The sequence below is a fragment of the Callithrix jacchus genome, chromosome 8 (assembly GCF_049354715.1).
Source record: "Callithrix jacchus isolate 240 chromosome 8, calJac240_pri, whole genome shotgun sequence".
NCBI classification, from domain to species: domain Eukaryota; kingdom Metazoa; phylum Chordata; class Mammalia; order Primates; family Cebidae; genus Callithrix; species Callithrix jacchus.
The window spans coordinates 113,534,433-113,553,642 of NC_133509.1; the positions used below are offsets into that span (position 1 = coordinate 113,534,433).

The 19,210-nt window shown below is 43.3% G+C and overlaps 1 protein-coding gene across 45 annotated transcripts in view; it reads left to right on the forward strand.

Annotated features, from left to right (window-relative positions):
* NRXN3 (neurexin 3) overlaps window positions 1–19,210 on the forward strand; it is a 1,708,033-nt gene that overhangs the window by 389,681 nt on the left and 1,299,142 nt on the right. The window contains exon 2 of one of the 45 annotated variants that reach the window (XM_078335545.1): window positions 7,499–7,658. The exons of the other annotated variants lie outside the window; for them this stretch is intronic. The gene's annotated coding sequence lies outside the window, so the exon portion shown is untranslated. The remainder of the gene's footprint in view (window positions 1–7,498; window positions 7,659–19,210) is intronic. 45 annotated transcript variants of the gene reach the window in all.

Sequence of the window (19,210 nt, forward strand, 5' to 3'; positions counted from 1 at the left end):
CTAGGCTGCTTTCCTTCTGGCTCCATGTACTCACTGTTGCCCTCTGGTTTACCAGCATAGAGACACAACCCCAAATCAAGCCGCTTGGGGACCAAACTGGCTCTTGGATCTCAAGTGTGTCTCTGATTCACTCCAGTGAACACATTAGAGGGGACTCTGTGCAGGTTAGTGGCCCCCAAATCTGGCCTTCAAAGGAAAATAAAAGTAAAATTCTCATGACTTTTATACTCTTTGTCAAAACTTCTGCATAGAGAACTTCCAAGTTGGCTACACCTAGTCTGTGATTCCAAATCTCAATTATCACCTCTGATTGTCCATTTTTTTCACCCACAGGATGGCTCATGTTACCAGGAACTTAACAGGAAACTTGGGTGCTGACATTTTAGCATTTGTAGGCCAGTTTTCTGAGATCAGCAGGAGGGGAGGTACTGGGGAGTATCTTCCAACACTTTTCAGACTTCGAACAACTAACTCCATTTTCTGGGAAAGCCGGGTTGCTTGACAGGTATCTAAATCCCCTGTCCCAGCCATCCACCAAGCCATCCATTTGCCCATCCAAATCTCTTAGGCAGTTCATTATCTGTGCAACATAGAGGAGTCAAGAGCATGGGCTCTGGAGGCCCATTGGAAGCTTATTCACTCGTCCACTCTACCATCCATCAGCTTGAGTTGCCTTAGGCAAGTCACATACCATCCTCCTTGTCTCTGTTTCTGCTCCTGTAAAATGAGATCACTGATGGCATTCACTGATGGATGATTGTGAAAGTTAATGAGGTAATAGAAAGAGGTTAGTACTGTGCTTGGTATAAACAAAATAAGTAGCACTTTAACAATCAACTTTCAAAAAGATTTTACTTGCAATTTTGTGGCAGTGTCCTCATACATTGGGTAGGACAGAGTTTTAAAGATTATCCTTTAATAAATGAAAAAAGTGAGTCATGTAATGGATTAGTGACTTTCCCACGGGACAGAACTGGCTCCAGAACTAGGTCTTCTGGTTGCAGTTTAATTACTTATTCATTTGTTTCTCTGCAAACATGCTCATGCTCTTCCTTAGCATCTTTCATCCTATCTCTGCTACTGCAACAAGGTGCTGAGAAGAGGGAGCAATGCCACAAAGCAGCAGGCACCAAAGATGTGTGGCCCCGAGGATACAGCTTTTGACTTGGACAGTCACTATGCCTTGTGATCTTGGACAAATCATTCTACCTGCCTGAACATTAATTAGTTCCTCAGATTTTACATGGAAAATGATGACTATTTCCCTTTATATGGACATCTTAGATGTACGTAGGGAGCTAAAATAGAAATTCAAAGTGAAATAACATAAGGGCTGACAATGGAATATTGCTGATCCCAGAGGAAAAGAAAAATATTCTTTCCAACATGGTGCCAAGATGGTGTGGCAAGGGTGGGGAAACCATGTGTCCTAGAAGAAGAAAGCAGAAGAGGTTAAGTTACCTCTTTATAAAAACTTTTGTTGTTTCAGATTCGAAGGTTATCTTTTTAACAAAATGAATAATGCAGTTGGTGATTATGGAAAGATGTTAAATTTTGATGATGTTGAAATGTGAGATTGGGAAATGTGTGTGAGGAGCTCTCCTCTCCTTTCTTCAAAGGCAAGGTTCCTATGAATGCGCTTTTGCAAACTGAGCCCTGCCCTTGTTGCCTGGAATGTCCCCTCTAGCACAGACTCCTGCTGAAGAGGTGGTTCAGACCATTTTCCAAGGCATATCCAAATAAAATGATGGTTTCCATTGGTTCTTCTGATTCTTGAGCCTGCCCAGCTCCCCTCACCCCCATTCCAGTCCTCATGACATCGCTAATTCATACGTCTATTATGCAACTCATGCCAAGAGGCTGGTTACATTGGAAATTGTTCTTTGTTGGATAATAACTGTATAGATGGCATTTCCATTTTAATCCAAAGCTCTTGATATTCCAGAATCCTTCGAAACTCAACTAAAATTCAAAAGGTATAAATCAAGCACTGCATTTTACTGACTCTAAAGGAAATATTTAACTGAGAGTAGACTTCCTGGGAGCTTCTTAAACTAGCCAATGTCAGTCTTGGCACTGAGACATATTGATGGTATGTCATCTGTATGTGTTACTAAATAATAATTTATATACTAAAATTATGCTAAAGACTTACTAAAAATTTAAATTAGGGAAGATTCAGGCTTGTGACCAAAATAATGTCATTTCCATGCACCTGAATTCTGACATGCTCTCTGGAGATTCCTTGCTGTGGGAGTGTGCCTTGTGAATAGCATTTATGATGAATAGCATTTATGCTGTTGGTTGCACTAGAAAAAAAAAACTTACCACCTTTAGGATCCTCTGAATTAACAAATACCTGATCTCCATGTTTGTAGACCATCAAGAAATAGCATTGTGCTCACTGGGCTTCTCCCTAGCAGTTGTTGGTAAGAAAAGACACCTAGGAGATTTTCTTTTCTCTTTTCTCTTCTCTTCCACATTTTCTTGCTTTGCCTTCGTTAACTTCATTTCACATCACCTCAAACAAAGGAGACTTTGTGAGGATGGGTATATAAAGAAAACACGTATTCCCCAACCTCATTATCCAAGACTGTTTCAGATGATCTCACTCCTCTCCTCCTCCCTCCCCTTTCCATTTTACCCTCCCCTCTCCTCCCCTCCCCTTTCCTCTCTTGACAGGGATTTGCTCTACCACCCAGGCTGGAGTGCAGTGTCTTGATCGTGGCTCACTGTAGCCTCAACTTCCCAGGCTCAGCAATCTTCCCACCTTAGCCTCCTGAGTAGCTGGAACCACAGATGCAAACAATCACACCTGGCTATTTTTTTCTTTTCTTTTCTTTCTTTTCTTTTGGTAGAGATGGGGTCTCCCTATGTTGCTCAGGCTGGTCTCAAACTCATGGGCACAAGTGATCCTCCTGCCTTGGCCTCTCAGAATTCTGGGTTCACAGGTTTGAGCCACTGCACCTGGCCAAGAGCTTCTATCTTTAATATTCCTCTTCCCTCCTGCTTAATTGAATGAGGAAGGGGCAGTGTCATACAGTGGAAAGAGCATAGTAACTCTAATAGGTTCCATGGCCTTGAACAAGTCACTCAACTCTGAGCTTTAGTGTGTCATCTATAAAATGGAGCGAACAGTAGTGATTAGTTTGTTTGAGGGTGAAAACCAAGCGGCATAAAGGTCCTGACACAAAGCCAGGTGCCTAGTGGTCTTCGGTTCTTATGACAGCTACAGGATTATCATTGTCACTGTGATTGTACATCTCCCTCCCGAGCTTGGTAAGAAGAGAATATATTTCATCACTGTGAGAACACAGGCTCACATCTAACTGTTAGGAAGAGACAACTTTGCCTACCTTAAAGCTGGTACTTTAAGCGTCAAAGAGTATCTACACTCCAGGTACTTGTTAAGATGATTCAGTCATAATCTACTGCAATCTAGCACATGCCAGAGGCTTGCTGAAGGCATCTGATATTTATTTATTGAACACATGATTAAATAACTCTTGTAGTGTTTACACCCAGCACTGTTCTAAGAGTGTTAAGTATATTAACTTATTTAACTCTCACAACAAACCTGTGATATAGGTACTATCGTCCCCATTTTACAGTTGAGAGAACTGAGGCACAGAGAGGGTAAGTAACTCCTCCAAGATGACAGAGATAGTAAGTGGTAGAGCAGGATTTGAACCTACGTGGTTTGGCTCCAGAGTTTGGGACCTTAACAACTAGACTATGTAAGAGACTATCACAGTGTCATGTTCACCAGGCATTCTTCCAGATTCCTCAAGTTTTCTCTGAGCTTAGTGAAATTATCAGAAAACAAGAGACCCAAGCATGTGACTTCAGCACTCCCTTCCTCCTTCCAGCAGCTTTATGACCATCCTTCAGTGACGGAGTCACCGTTCTAGATGAATATTCTGTGTCTTAGCCAAACTCCTAGTAGGTATTATCTCCCATGTTTTCAAACAGTTCCAACATGAAAACCCATGTATTGAAATATCTAAACAAAGCGTGTTTCTGCAAAGGACTTTTCCAGCTTTATTTGCTATGAAGTGAAAACCATGATGTCCATGTAATTCCCTTTCTATGAATATTTCCATTGCTATGACTCTGGCTAACTTCTGTGCTCAGGTATAGTCTTCAGTTCTGCCCAGATACTTGCTGATATTTGCTTTCTCTGCTTCCTTTAGAGGGCATCTTTCCTGTTTTTATCCCTCATGTTTCTGTTTTCTTATTGATTAATCTTATATAATACCTCTGAATCTCTTGGATGCAGGGAGAGTATAAACCATAAGCCAATAAGCTGCTTATGATGATTTTCTTACCATGTAAAATATTTCAAGGTGTGTGGACTAAAGTAGAGGGAGATGAAAAAAATGATAAATTATATTATCTATTATGGATAGCTACCATTTGCTCATTGCTTACTTTGCACTGGCACTGTGCTAAGTGTTTTACATACATTATTGTTTCTTAATCCTTGCAGACATGGCTAACAAACAACAGGGCTCTAATTCAAAACCAGGTCTTTCTGACATCAGTCCCTGTCCTTGTAAACTACACTGTACATGAATTTGGCTCAGACACAAACCTCGCATTTTGCCTCAGGGAAACAAAGTGTATTTTCTCCGTTTGACCTCAGGTGAAAAGAGTTAGTTGTGTGGCATCAATTACATCAGGGCTCTTCACACTGGGCACTGGCTGTGGCGTTGATCACATTGGTTCTCCTCACATGGGGGCACCATTTAAGACATTGATCACTACCTGCAGAGGTCTGTCTTGCAGACTTTGACTTAAGCCATGGATGAATGAAATACATTCATACACTAGAGTACACTGTAAGAGTCGGACTGGGGGTCATCAGCTGCTCTTAGAAGGTGGTTGTGACTAACTGTCTACTACCCTTTGTTCTTACTGACATTTATTCAGTATAGATTTAATAACAGAGGTTCTAAGTTAATGTGTTTGTGGAAAATCAACATGATTAAAAGAGTGGTTTTGCGAATGATAAAAATCTTTGGTTCGTGGGCTTAGAACAAACACCGTTAATGGATAACCTTTTTTCAACTTCTTCTTGAGAGGACCATCTGGCACAAAGTTTACATGAGTAAACAGTCAGAGCAGAGACAAAAGGTTGTGAGGTAAACAGACTTAACTGGGGAAGCTTTTATTGTCTTTCATCTTCACCTTATGACTTAATGCTTTAACATAAGAACTGGTTGCCTTCAACCTGTTCTGTGAATTGAATACAAGTATTTCTGTTTGTAACACACTATCGTCAGTAGTGCAGGGCCTCTCTGGGTTTATTTATTTTTCCCTTCATCCCTAATTATATCTTCAGCTGCCCTTCCCTAGAGCTAATCATTACAATAGGTTTTATATATATCTTAAAAAAATGCATATACCCTTGTAAGATATGCAACATGCTTTTCTTGTTATGCATTTAAGATTTACTTTACTAGCAGCATGCTATGTATCTCAATGTATTTATTTTTTACTTTTTCTGTTCAATACGATGTTGATAAGACCTTTCATGCTGTTGTGTTTTCATTTAGTTGGTTCTCTGTAACTGCTGCACAGCATTTCACTGTATGCATCCACCACATCTTTGCCTCTGTTCCTCTAGTGCTAAAACTCTGCTTTGAGTCCACTATTACCAGTAGTGTGGCATGTGGCCCTGAGAAGAACTTGCTTGGAGATATCTTTCCAAAAGTGGTGTTGCTGAGTTATAGGGCAAAGAATGGTTAATCACACCAAATACTTCCAGATTGCATTCCAGAAGGGCTACACTCATTCAGACTTCTGCCAACCCTGCACCAGAAAAGTTCCAAACTGTCCCTATTTTTGACAATACTTGGCATTATCACCTTTGCACTCATTGCCATTTGACATATATAACATTATATTTCGTAAGTAAAGTTCTTCTGCAAGTTTGGAAAAAGTTAATTTGAACTTGAACATGCCACTGAGGCTGCTTACAATGTCTTAGATGGGATGCTGATTGAGTGACTACAGAGGGAGGGGAGGAACAGGCTCTCCATGAGCCCTCCTTGCCATTGGCGTCTGTTACAACAACTAACATTGTTTTGCAATATGCAATGATTATTTGTGTGCTTGTCTCCAGCGAGCACCTTATGGGTTGTAAATTGCATCTTTGTATGCCCTGCAATGCTTTTCTTGTAGTAAGACTCCAGTAAGTGTTTTCTGAAATAAACTGATCTCTGGAAGGTACTGCTTGACAATAAGGGGCCATTGGCTAGGAAAGGGTGGGTAGGATCTAGGAGTAGAAAATCACAGGTGATTATTTTCTATTCTAATAGGGTGATTCGGTTTTTTTTTCTTTACTTGACTGTTTTCCTGCCTACTTTAACCAGAGGAACTTGCATTAGGATAGATGGACTATATGAAACTGCTCTGGTAAAACGAAACTTTTGAACAAATAGGATTTCCCCCCTAAATTGATGAGTAAAAATTATGCCGTGCTATTGACTCATTGTCGTTGTTGGTAATCTTCTGTTTGGGATTGGGAAGGGACATTTCCAGAGACTACAAAGTATACTTTTCTCTTAACCAGGGACTCGAATCCCAACCTTGCTGGGCAGAGTGGATGATGTGTTTTATAATGCATGAGTGTTAATTTAACAAACAGCAACACTTTTTAATTAAATTGTTGTTGGAGATACAGACCAAATAACCTTTCTCCCAAGCCTGGATGCTCACTGTTCTTCCAAGATGCTCACTACTCACTAGCCACAGGCCTCTGGGGCAGTAAATGCTGTGAGAGTTATTAAAGCCAGGCTGGATTAGAGGGCTACCTCTGGTGAATCATTCAGAAGCTGAAGTCCAGGCTCTGCGATGGAGAGTTTCTCGATATGCCAAAGCTGTCGGCATGCAGGCAGGTCTGGAGACACTTAACTGGAATCTGGGGGGGAAGATTGTTCAAGATAACTTCATAGAGGAAACTCCCTACCACTTTTGGCTTTACAGGAGAATCAGTGGATCTTGCTGGTCTTGGTCTACCACTTCCTGAGCTACTCTGAAATAGAATTGCTTTTAGATTTCAGGTCTTCATTTATAGAACTAGATCCCTAAAAGATTAGATACGTTTCAGGGGTATGCTTTTCAGGATGCTTTTCTGCATCATGGTGATTGTATTAGTCAGGTTAGACTTGATTATGCTTCAGTAACACGTTATTTTGCAAATTTTAGTGTCTTAGAACATCATAGCTTTATTTCTTATTCATATTACACATTTGACACTGGTAACAGTGAGGCTATGCTTATCATTGATATTCAGGGACCTATACTCTCAGAAGCTTGGCTGCTTTTTGATGTGACCATCTCAACATAAGTCTTTAGGGTTTTCTACAGCAGAGAAAGAACAAAAAATAAATTGTCTCTTAAATCTTCTAACCACTTTCATTGGCCAAAGCAAGTCACGTGACCATGCTTACCTACACAGTTCTAGAGAACTGTAATTTTTCTGTCTTCCCAGAGAGAAAGGAGGATTGGAAATAACAGAGAATATTAATAATATCTACCACAGTGACGTTGGGCATGAGAAAATGGTGACACTTGGATAGATCTGAGAAAATTATATACAATGAGCATCATACACATGCCCTTGAAGAGAAGAGAGCCAGACTCTTAAAATTGTAAGTATCTCAGGGGAGATTTTGGCCAGTGAATCCAAATCATACAGCTTGGAAGTCTACAGTTTTATGCCATAGAGGACACAGAGGGGAAGAGTGAGGGGCTGAGATGGGAATCTTGTCCACACATCTCCTTCAAATAGGGCAGCACAGGAAAGCATATACATCCAGAATGATATGATTTTCTGTCCTATACTACCTTGAACACTTTTCATGGAATGTACTCTAATTTGTCATTGGCTCTTCTTAAATTCAGCACTCAGTCATGAACATCTTCTTTCATACCTGGTCTCGTCAGTGTAGAGGCCAGAAGACCTGTTGGGTGTCCTTGCTTTGGAGTTATTTTGGCAATTAACATTTTGTTCATATTTCTGACAATCATACTATACCTTCAACTCATTATAGACCTCCTATGGGTTTCTCTAATCCAAGGAGGTATAGGAGTTTAAAATAGAAAAACAGTGGTAGGTTGTGGTGGATAGTATTTTTCACAGATAGTCACAATAGTATTTCCCAGCCCACGTACTCTTCCGCCATGTATCCTTGACATTCTGTCATCAAGATTAAGAGGTAGACTCTCTCTACCCTCTTGAATGTGGATAGGCCCTATGATGGCTTCAGTCAGTAAAATATGGTGGTTTAATACTGAGGCAGCTCTGGGAGTAGCCCTTAACTGGCTTAGCAGCTTCCATCTTCTGACTCTTAGAAGCCAGTTGCCATGTAAGAAATGTGACTACCAAGAAATGACCACACTGTGAGAAGCCCAAGCTTGGTGGAGAGACTTAGGGAAGGGGATAAGCCATGAAGCAAGAGAGAGGCCAAGGAGGTCCCAGGCATGGGAGTGAAGAAGCCAGCTTTGACATCCTGCCCGGGTTACAATGAACTGTAACCACATGAGAGACCCCGAGATTAAACCACCCAGTTGGCCCCAGCCAAGTCATAGCACCGTGAGAAATAACATTGTTTTAAGCCACTATATTTTGGGATAGTTTTCTTTTCTTAAAAAGATAAAATAATACATAACCATAATAGAAATTGGTACCAGAGGAAAATCCTCAAGACTCTTGAAAGCCATTTTGTCTAAGAGTGTAAGTAAGATATGGCCCAAAGATCCTAAGTAATTTTTCTAGTTGAGAAATAACTGTAATAAGTTGAGTGTTTTTCTACTCTACATGACATCAGTAGTTGGGGCTGCAGTCATTTGGTGTCTTGATGAGATGGGACATCCAAGGTACCTCATTCACATACATGGCTGGCAGTTGATGAAATAGCCAGAGAGGACCTATGCATGACCTTCCATGTGACCAAGCCTTCTCGCAACATGGCGACTGGGTTCCAAGAAGAGCTATCTAAAGAACAACTATTCTTAGAAAACCAGGCAGAAAAAATAAAATGTCTTATGACCTAGCTTCAGGAGTCATTCGGTGTCACTTCTCTACATTTTGTTGATCAAAATTAAGGCAAAGGGCTCTCCCATATTCGTCGATTAGGGGACTACACAAAGGCAAATAGAAGTCATGGTTTATTGGGGGGCTATCTTTGGAGGCAAGCTGCCTAGATGGAGAGAGAAATGACAACAGAAATAGGTTTGATGAAAAATGTGGTTGATTTGAATTGTATTAGGTCTGATGGTTGGTTGGCAAGTTGTCCTTATTCTGGTGTATGGGTGAAGAGAGTAACAGTGAATTAGCTCTTGCCTAGATCCATCCCCTGGAAAGTAACTCTGTCCAGTTATCAATGGGCAGGGCTTGCTGGCCGTTAAGCACAGGTAACCTCTAGTCTTTTACCATGTTTCTGCTACAGTGGCATAAAACTGTTTTTTAGTGAGACCTATTGAGATGCACTGGCAGATCTCTTCCTTTCCTTTTGTGTCTAGTCCATCCACCTTCCTGTAAATGATTCATCAAGAAATAAGACCTAGGATTTTGAGATGGGTACATAAGAGCAAAAGAGACCTAGGATGATATAATTCTCTTTTAGCTGCCCGTCAGCATTCTCGATGCAACAGGCTGGGGTTGTAAAGGCAGAGCGGGGATGCCTTGGAACCCTGTAGCAGTGTGTCCGAGGAACGGGAGGACCTGGAAGGAGGAAGCAGAGCTGGAAGACGTTTCCATTCTGTGATAGTGGCTTTTGGCTTTGAGGCAGCAACAGTAATATTTCATGTCTTCTGTGGTGTCTCCTACCTTTAAATGTCAGTCTCTGCAGCTGCCTTATCTCCTGTAGCACATTTCAATTAGGTATTCCAAATCATACTCTTTTCTTCCAGGACAAATATGCCAGAGGTGATATTTACTGTTACAGCAGCATTTAAAATACTTAGGGGGAAAAAAGCCTAGTGAATAGCAATTTCTCCCTTATAATAATAATAAAGCACAATAATAACAGAGAGAGGAGGTGAATTCTGGCTTTGATGCCCATAACTGGCTGACTTAAGTGAACATCTTTGTCTCCGCCCCCTTTTGTCCCCCTCCTCCTATTCCTGCCTCAGTGTGAAGGTTATAGTGTTTGGCTCTGTCAAGAGCGACCTCCCACATTTTCTTCACGGGAGGCTCACAAATGCTTCCCAGAATGTCTATTTAACTATAGAACTGCACTCTGACTGGGCTCCTACTTCACTTGCTACCTGGTTCTTTCTTTGTTTTGAGAATGTTTGCATGAAGTCAGAATCTCTGTTTAGAAATTTACGAGGCACCACTGCTTACTCCTCACCTCTGGGACATTGCAGCTCCTGATGGAACACTCCAGCCTCCCCTTCAGAGCTTATAGGGGTTAGAAACTTATGCATTTTACCTCTTCTCCTTGGAATTAAGTCTTTGGCCCATTAAGTTCCTTCTATCTGGTCTGCGTTTCCCAGCTCCATCTCCTACTCATCTTTCTCTCCTTATCTACTGTTTCCCTGGGCTATGGTCTTCACGGCCTCCCGGTAGGTTTTGCCTATCATCCAAACCTTGTGCAGGCCTTCCACAGTACTCAACATATGGTGGAGGTAAAGTCTCAGTCATTATTCTCCCCCATATTTAGAATCCTTTGACTGGATCTTTTCTTCATATTTTTTATTCCTGCTTGGGGATCAGATTATGTTCCACATCCTCCATGGAGCCTTCTCTGATCTCCTCAGCACTCAGTGCCGTTCCTTCTCTGGCTTTCTAAAGCATGCAGCAGTGGCACTCATTTGGTGCTTGATATACTATCTTATGCTATTTTGTATGACGTGTTGTCTACACAACTAGATTATAAGCACCTGACAGGCAGGGATAACTGCACCCTGTGCGTATTTTGTATCCCTTTGAAGGATCTAAGATAGATCCTTGAACACAGAAGTTGCTTAGTTAATATTCACTGAGGTCTGGCGCAGTGGCTCATGCCTGTAATCCCAGCACTTTGGGAGGCTGAGGTGGGCAGATCACAAAGTCAGGAGATCGAGACCATTCTGGCTAACATGGTGAAACCCCGTCTCTACTAAAAATACAAAAAATTAGCCAGGCGTGGTGGCGGATGCCTGTAGTCCCAGCTACTTGGGAGGCTGAGGCTGGAAAATCGCTTAAACGTGGGAGGCAGAGGTTGCAGTGAGCCGAGATTGAACCACTGCACTCTAGCTTGGGTGGCAGAGCAAGACTCCATCTCAAAAAAAAAAAAATTATTGATTAAGTAGGCAGATCAAGGAGTAAATGAAAGCACAGATTCTAAGAAGCCTGACTTTTGGTGCCAATCTATTCAATTTGGAAATCACAAACTTGCCTAGAACAAGGCCTTTCATTTTCCCATTTCCCCTATAAACAGAGTTCTATCACTAGGATTTCTCAGAAGCTCTTTCTCCAGACTGAACCCTAAAACTGATTGTTGAGGTAGAGAACTTTTCCAGTGTGAGAGAATTTTGAAAGCATTTGGGGTTTTGCACATCCAGTGATTTTTAAATCAATGTTTCTTGATCATTGGGTGAAGGGGATTATGAACATCAGGCTATGTTTTTAAGTTCAAGTCCACAGCAGACTGGAATAGAATCCCACAAGAGTTTGTTTTGTCTCTGCCATTTACTAGTTAATCGCTCTATGCCTCAACTTCCCCATTTGTAAAATGGATTTAGTAATAACTGTCTACCTTACAGGGTTGCTATGAGGTGCCAATGTGATAATAAATGTAAAAGCACTTTGAATATTGCAAAACTGTATGAATGATGAATGTCAGGAATTAGACAGGCAACAGCTATTTCTTGGGGGGTTGTTCTGTATTGTAGTCCCGCACTATGTGTAGATAGAGGCCTCTCTACGTGATAGTAGACTGGTAGAGGCATTTGGGATTCGTCATGGCTGGAATTCTGGCTCTCAGATAGATGAAAGCTGGAATAAGTACTATAGCCCAGCAATCACATCTGAAAGGTGAGCAGCAACAATGAAGTCGGGGAACGTGGCAGGTGAAGTACTGGCAAAAATTTAACCTGTCGTTCTTTGAACACTTCGGATTTCCACAGATTCTATCCCTTCAGCATTTCTGAACACTGTGACTTGGCTCCCTCTCCACACTGGCAGCTCTGCCTCAGTGAAGCCGTTTTATTTTTTTAGTTGATCAAGTGCCCAACTTTCTGATCATGTTCGTCCTGAAAGCCTGTGTTAAGCTTATGACCCCCTCTGTCCCCCCGCAAAAAGACTCTCTAAAAGCAGGTACCCCGATGATCTCACACTGCTGCTGGGGTTGGCAGCAGCCCAGGAGAGGCTGTCAAGTCCAGGGAGGCCACTGTCCTCAGCTCTGTTTTCATGTAAATGTCGCTCCTGCTGAAGGGAAGGGGATGCAAGAAATATCCGCTGTGGAAGCAGGACTACCTCGGACTAAAATGTTGGGCCTTTTTTCTTTCTCTCCCCTTTTATTTTCCTCCAAGTTTTCCATGTGGCATCAGCAGCTGAGTAAGGGAAAGCTATGAGGTTTAAGCGCGCTGGGGCTGGCTGGGCTAGATTAATAACTCAGAGCCTTCCAAGCTGGTGGTGCGGGGTGAGACAGGCCAACCAGAAAGCGCTGGGTTATAGGGAGCACTGGCCACAGAGCCAGACCCTACCATGGGTGGAAGGCGAAGGAGCAGGGAGCCCTGCGTGCCTCGAGCCCCCACCTTCCTCCCTTCCTCCTCCCTCCGCTTTCTTTCCCCCGGTTTTATCAAGTCCCTCTGAAATGGCTGTGCACCAGTGGCTGCAGCCTCTGACCGCTGCTGCCCTCTGCTGGGAAAAAAGCTTCACGCGGTGCGGAGAGTGCTGAGCTCTACCAGGGACCAGCTTAATGCAGACCAAGTCCACAGTCTGTGGCTAGTGTGTGATTTGGCCCCAGGGAAGGTAGGGCCATTCAGAAAGCCCTTGCCCCAAAGTATTTCCCTGGTGGTTTCAGGTGGGCACAGGGCTTCGGAATCTGTTAGGGAAGGATTACTTTGAATCCTTCGAGTTCTCTGTTCAAGAGGCCCATCCCTGGGAAAGGTGCCTCCTGGCTCCTGTTTACCTGGGTCAGACATAATGTACGGAGACACCACCACGGATGACCCTCAAACACGATGGGTGACTCTGATTACTGGACACAACTCTTTCTCAAGGGAAGGTGACCAAGGGAAGTTGAGCCTTGAAGGGGTCTCAGGATAGGCCTGGAAGTGTCTTGGCTCAAAAGGAACGATCATAGAGTGGGGATTCTGAGCAACCAGAAAGCAGCAAAAAAATGCACAGAGCGAGTTTAGGGGGTGGGGTGTGGAGCATGGAATATTGCCCAGCAGGGAAGAGTACATAGGAAGGTAGGTAATAAACTGGCTTCACCATTTCCAAACTTTCCCCAGAGCTGTCTGTGCCAGTAAACTGTGCCCAGCTGGCTTTGGAAGAAAGAAGGACAGGTGCCTATCTCCAGCATAGCTGTAGGGTGACCCTGCTCCATCTCAGGATCTTCAGCCTAGCACACAAGAGCAATGACCTCACTGACCACACGTAATTCTGCTTGAAGGATTTATTTTCTTCCATGAGCTCCTGCCAAGACTCTTGGTTAGAACTAATGGGGCTCCCCCAGCCAGCAAGTGTCTCCTAGTGATGTGTGTAAACAGTGTCAGGCAGGAAATGGGTTTCCTGTTCTTAATGGGCTTGTTAAACCTGTTACTGAGTGGGGTTTAGTTGGCTTTATTATGAATAGTAATAATAGTAAATAAGCATTATTATTAGTAGTAGTAATAGAAAAATTATGATGTGAGCTCTGACTGCCCCTTCTCATTTGAATCTTGCCAACATGGAGGTCCTTTGGCCTCTAAGTGCACGGGGATGATGGTGAGTGACACTGGGACCTATAACTGGAGGAGATGGCAGAATTCATCTTTGTTGTCTAAAACCTCCCAATCCTGAGTCCTTTTCCACTTGCATCCTGTTTCCTCCTCCCTCATTCCTTTCATTCAGGATTTTCATGCTCCTATTTTATCAGAGAAGGTAGAACTACACATCCCTCTTTCTCAATTTTATTTAGGGTTGAAAGCCACGGACAGAGGTTCTGAGGTTAAATGTAGGTATCAGGTAGAGGGGGTTTTAGAGAGAGGAGTGGTTGCCAGTCAGGGAACTCAGTTAGAAGTGGGGCTCATGTTCTCATCTTCAGTGCTGAATGACTGTGTCCCTCCCTCAGGTTTACATGTTGAAAGCTAATTACCAATGTGACGGTGTTAGGAGGAAGGTCTTTTGGGAGGTTAGTAAATCATGAGGGTTTTGGGATTAGTGCTCCTATGAAATAGGCCCAAGAGAGCTTGTTCACTCCTTCTACCATGGAAAGACAGAACTAGAAGCCACCCTTTAGGAACCAGGAGGTAGCCCCTCACCTGATGTCAAATCTGCCAGCACCTTGATCTTGGACTTCCAAGCCCCAGAGTTGTCAGATACACATTTTCGTTGTTTATAAGCTACCCAGTTTATGTATTTTGTTGTAGCTGCCTGAACAGATTGAGATACCCAGTTCACAGCTGGAACTGGAGGTATGCAGCGTGTCCCAGGCTTCAGTAATTTATATGCCAGGTTCACTGTTTTCACCGTAACTCCCTGGGACAGTATTGGTTTTCTTTACAGCAATTCTCTTGTTTGACTTAAGTAGATTTGGCATCTTCTTAAGCAAATGTCTCTGAAATCCTGGGTTCAACATGTGAGCCAGGTTTTTTACTGGCTACATATTGAAATGAATACCTAATAGCTAAATATTTTTTCTAAAGTTCATCCATGTGGCAAGTGTGTCATCCCCTCCAGGGAAAACATACCACAACATCTGGAGACTCTGCTCTAGGGTAGTGGTTCTCAAACATTTTGGGCATAAGAAACACTGGCAGAGTTTCTACCAGAAATGCTGGTAGATGGCTCACTCTTCCCCAAAGGCTCTGATTCAGCGGGTCTGTGGTGGGACCTATGAATTTTCAGGTGTTTTGTTTCATTTGAGATGGAGTCTCCCTCTGTTACCCAGGCTGGAGTGCAGTGGCACGACCTTGGCTCACTGCAACCTCCGCCTTCCAGGTTCAAGCAAGTTTGCTTCAGCCTCCAGGTAGCTGGGACTACAGGCACCCACCATCACACCTGGCTAGTATTTGTATTTTTAGTAGAGATGGGGTTTCACCATGTTGGCCAGGCTGGTCTCAAACTCCTGACCTCAAGTGATATACCCACCTCGGCCTCCCAAAGTGTTGGGATTATAGGCATAAGCCACCATGCCTGGTCAACTTTGCAGTTCTGAGGTGGGCCAGTTCACCCTGCCTTAGGCAACCTGGTGATTGGGAGGTTACCACATTGAGACCGAGCTTAGTGCAGATACCAGATTGGCATAGTGCACTACAGCCCAAAACTCCTGGACTCAAGCAATCCTCCTGCCTCAGCCTCCTGAGTAGCTACAAGCATGCACCCAGCAACTTTCCAGTTCTAACACTTACTCAAGAGATGTTGATCTCCAGGGCCACACTGACAGTGGCACTGGCCTGGAGGATAAGGGCCTGTTCTCCATTTCCACATGTAAACGTTCCCTCATTTGAGAATGGGGATAATGGGTGCTATATACAATGAAATTGTTTTGCAATGGACCAAATGTTTGTGTCTCCCCAAAATTCATATGTGGAAGCCCTAACCCCCAATGTGATGATATTAGGAGATAGAGCCTTCGGGGGCTAATTAGATCATAGGGGTGAGATCCTCAGAATGGGATTCATGCCCTTAGAAAAAGGACCCCAGAGAGCTCCCTCGCCCTCTTTCTGCCGTGTGAGGATACAATGAGAAATAAGATTTCTGCAGTACAGAAGAATGCTATCACCAGAAGCTGACCATGCTGGCACTCTAATCTTAGACTTCCAGACTCCAGTAGTGTGAGGAATAAATTTCTATTATTTATAAGCTACCCAGTCTGTGGTACTTAGTTATAGAAGCCCAGATGGACCAAGTCAACCTGTTTGGAGTTTTTTTTTTTTTTGAGACAGAGTCTTGCTCTGTCGCCAGGCGCCAGGCTGGAGTGCAGTGGTGCGATCTTGGCGATCTTGGCTCACTGCAACCTCCACCTCCCGATTTCGAGCAATTCTCCTCAGCCTCCCAAGTAGCTGGCACTACAGGTGTGCGCCACCATGCCCAGCTAATTTTTTTGTATTTTTTTAGTAGAGACGGGGTTTCACCATGTTGGCCAGGATGGTCTCAATCTCTTGACCTCATGATCCGCCCACCTCAGCCTCCCAAAGTGCTGGGATTATAGGCGTGAGCCACTGTGCCGGTGTTTGGAGTGTTTTTGAGCTGTCATGCTTTACAGGTTCAGCTTAAAGGTCAGATGGGAAATACAGGAACTTCTGCAGGTTAATTCTGGTTCTAAGTTCTAGTCCTAAGAATAAGCCCATTATGCAACTTTGGTGGCCAAGCAGTTCTCCAGCAGCACCTAGGAAGTATTCTAGAACCCTGGGAAAAGGAGACAATGGGGCCATCAGTCTTCTCAATCTGGTCAAAGGCTATGTTGAGGTGAGGGAACAGAGGTGAGTGTTCCTTGCTGTGCTCACCGTTTTCTGAGAGACAGGCAGACAAAGTGTAATTTACAATTTGATTAAGTGATTGCATTGGTGACTTTTTAAATCTGCCCAGTAGTTGAGCCCCCTTTCTGCATTTGGAGGTTTACTAATATGAGTCTAAAAGGGAGACAGGGCTCTCATTCGAAGCCTGAAGCCCCTAAAGCCTAGTCTCACTTTCTTCAAGCTCAGTGAGCCATGAAAGCCAGGCTCAGTGGGTGAGAGGAGGAATCCCCTTTGATGGTGGCAGGGATGGGGACAGCAGCCCCACTGGGCCCTGTGGGGGCAGTCCCAGCAGCAGAGAGTCCCAGTTGGGCTTATCCTGTGATGTTGTCCTCACTCTCTTGGCAGCTTCTGGCATTTTTGTTCTCTGTTCCTCTTCCATGTATGATTCTCAAGCTCATTCATCAAATCTCTTCCCATTTCACCCAGTCAATGATGCTGAACCAATAGTGGTTTTTAGAGCAGGGAAGTGACATAATCATAACTTACTTTAAAGATAACTGACCACTGCCTGGAGCAGGGATTGGAGGATGAGTGACTCAAGGTAGGGTGACTAGTGAGGAGGTGATGATGGAGGTGAAAAGAAAGAGGAAGAAACCCTCACCGAGTGAAACTGGCTATGTCTAATGACTGGAAGCCTGAGTTTCTCTTTCAACTCAGAAGACAAAAATACATTTGTGGTTTTGGGTGTAGCTTTACTTTTGTCTTGGGGGATGAGTACGTATTTTGTTGGCCCAGTGGATGCCCTGAATCTGGGTGGGGAAACAAGATTAAAGGTTTTTGAGTAAGACTGTGTTTGAGTACAGCTTGGCTGTGATCTCCATTTGAAGGCTGTTCAACTCAATAAGCATCGAGCACTTACTAGATGTCAGTCACAGGTATTTACAATACAGTGTATTTTTATTTTGGTGTTTAAAAAGGTGTGAAAGTTTACAGGGAAAAATCTCACATGATTTTACATACACACACACACACACACACACGCACACATTCAGGCAACACAAAGTGCATCCATATATTGGTTTGAAATTACTCAAGGACCCAACACACACACACACACACACACACACACAAATTCATGCAACACAAAGTGCATCCATATATTGGTTTGAAATTCCTCAAGGACCCAACACACACACACACACACACACACATACACACATTCATGCAACACAAAGTGCATCCATAAATTGGTTTGAAATTCCTCAAGGACCCAACACACAAACACACACACATACACACATTCATGCAACACAAAGTGCATCCATAAATTGGTTTGAAATTCCTCAAGGATCCAACACACACACACACACACACACACACACACACAAATTCATGCAACACAAAGTGCATCCATATATTGGTTTGAAATTCCTCAAGGACCCAACACACACACACACACACACACACAAATTTATGCAACACAAAGTGCATCCACATACTGGTTTGAAATTCCTCAAGGACCCAGATGCATCCATGTGATGAGTCTGTGCTAGAACAGGGAATCGACCGTAGGTTCTTGGCTGCCTTTTGTGAACATTCTCTCTTCTTTCCTCTTACTTACAAGTAATCCACTGAGTTTTCGCCTCCTGAACCCTGTGATTTCAAGGGTCCATAACTAAATGCTGCTTATGCTGAGTGATTGTGTGCACTGCTGAAAATATACACTCGCTCCTTGTAGTGTGTTTACTGGGAAGCTGCCACTTCTGTCCTCTCCATTCTTTGAAAAAGGCTGTGGGTAAACACAGAGCACTGGCTATTTACATACCTACCTTCCGCCTGCTTTTTCAAAGCTCTTTGTTCAAGTGTCAGTGCTGGTTTGTAAAACATGAACAGAGTTGGGGGAAAAAGTAATTACAGTTCACATCTGGGTTTCTACTGACACGATGCTAAGCTGCTTGACTGCACTTTCTTATCCTTTCTCTCATTCTGCCTTTTCAGTTGCAAGTTCACTCTTTCTCTGTCTCCCCTGTCTCTCCTTTGCTGTCACTCTCACTCTCTTGCTTGCTATTCTGTGTGCTAGAAAGCTACACACATGAAAGGTAGCTGGCCTCACAGCCACTGGGTAGCGCAGCCTTGACAGCTTGGCCACCTTCAATGTGTCAAGATGCCAGGGCCCTCTATGGCCTTTTGCACAGAGACATCTCTAGTGTTTTTGGTTTCCAGAGCCCACAATGAGTTATCCTCCAAATCTAGTTCTAAAACCAAACCTCTTGGATCAGACCAATCCAGAAGCATTCTATGATTTCAGGGGCATCCAATATTTTGGCTTCTCTGGACCACAGTGGAAGAAGAAGAAGAATTGTCTTAGGCCACATATAGAATATGCTAACACTAATGACAGCTGATGAGCAAAAAGAAAAAATTGCAAAAAAACCTCATAATGTTTTAAGAAAGTTTATGATTTGTGTTGGGCCACATTCAAACATGTTCAAAGCTATCCTGGGCCCATATGTGGTCCTCAGGCCGTGAGTTAGACAAGCTTGTATGGGGGAGACTTCTAATCTCTCTAGAGGGCATGTTTGCTACTTGAATGCTATCCTAATCT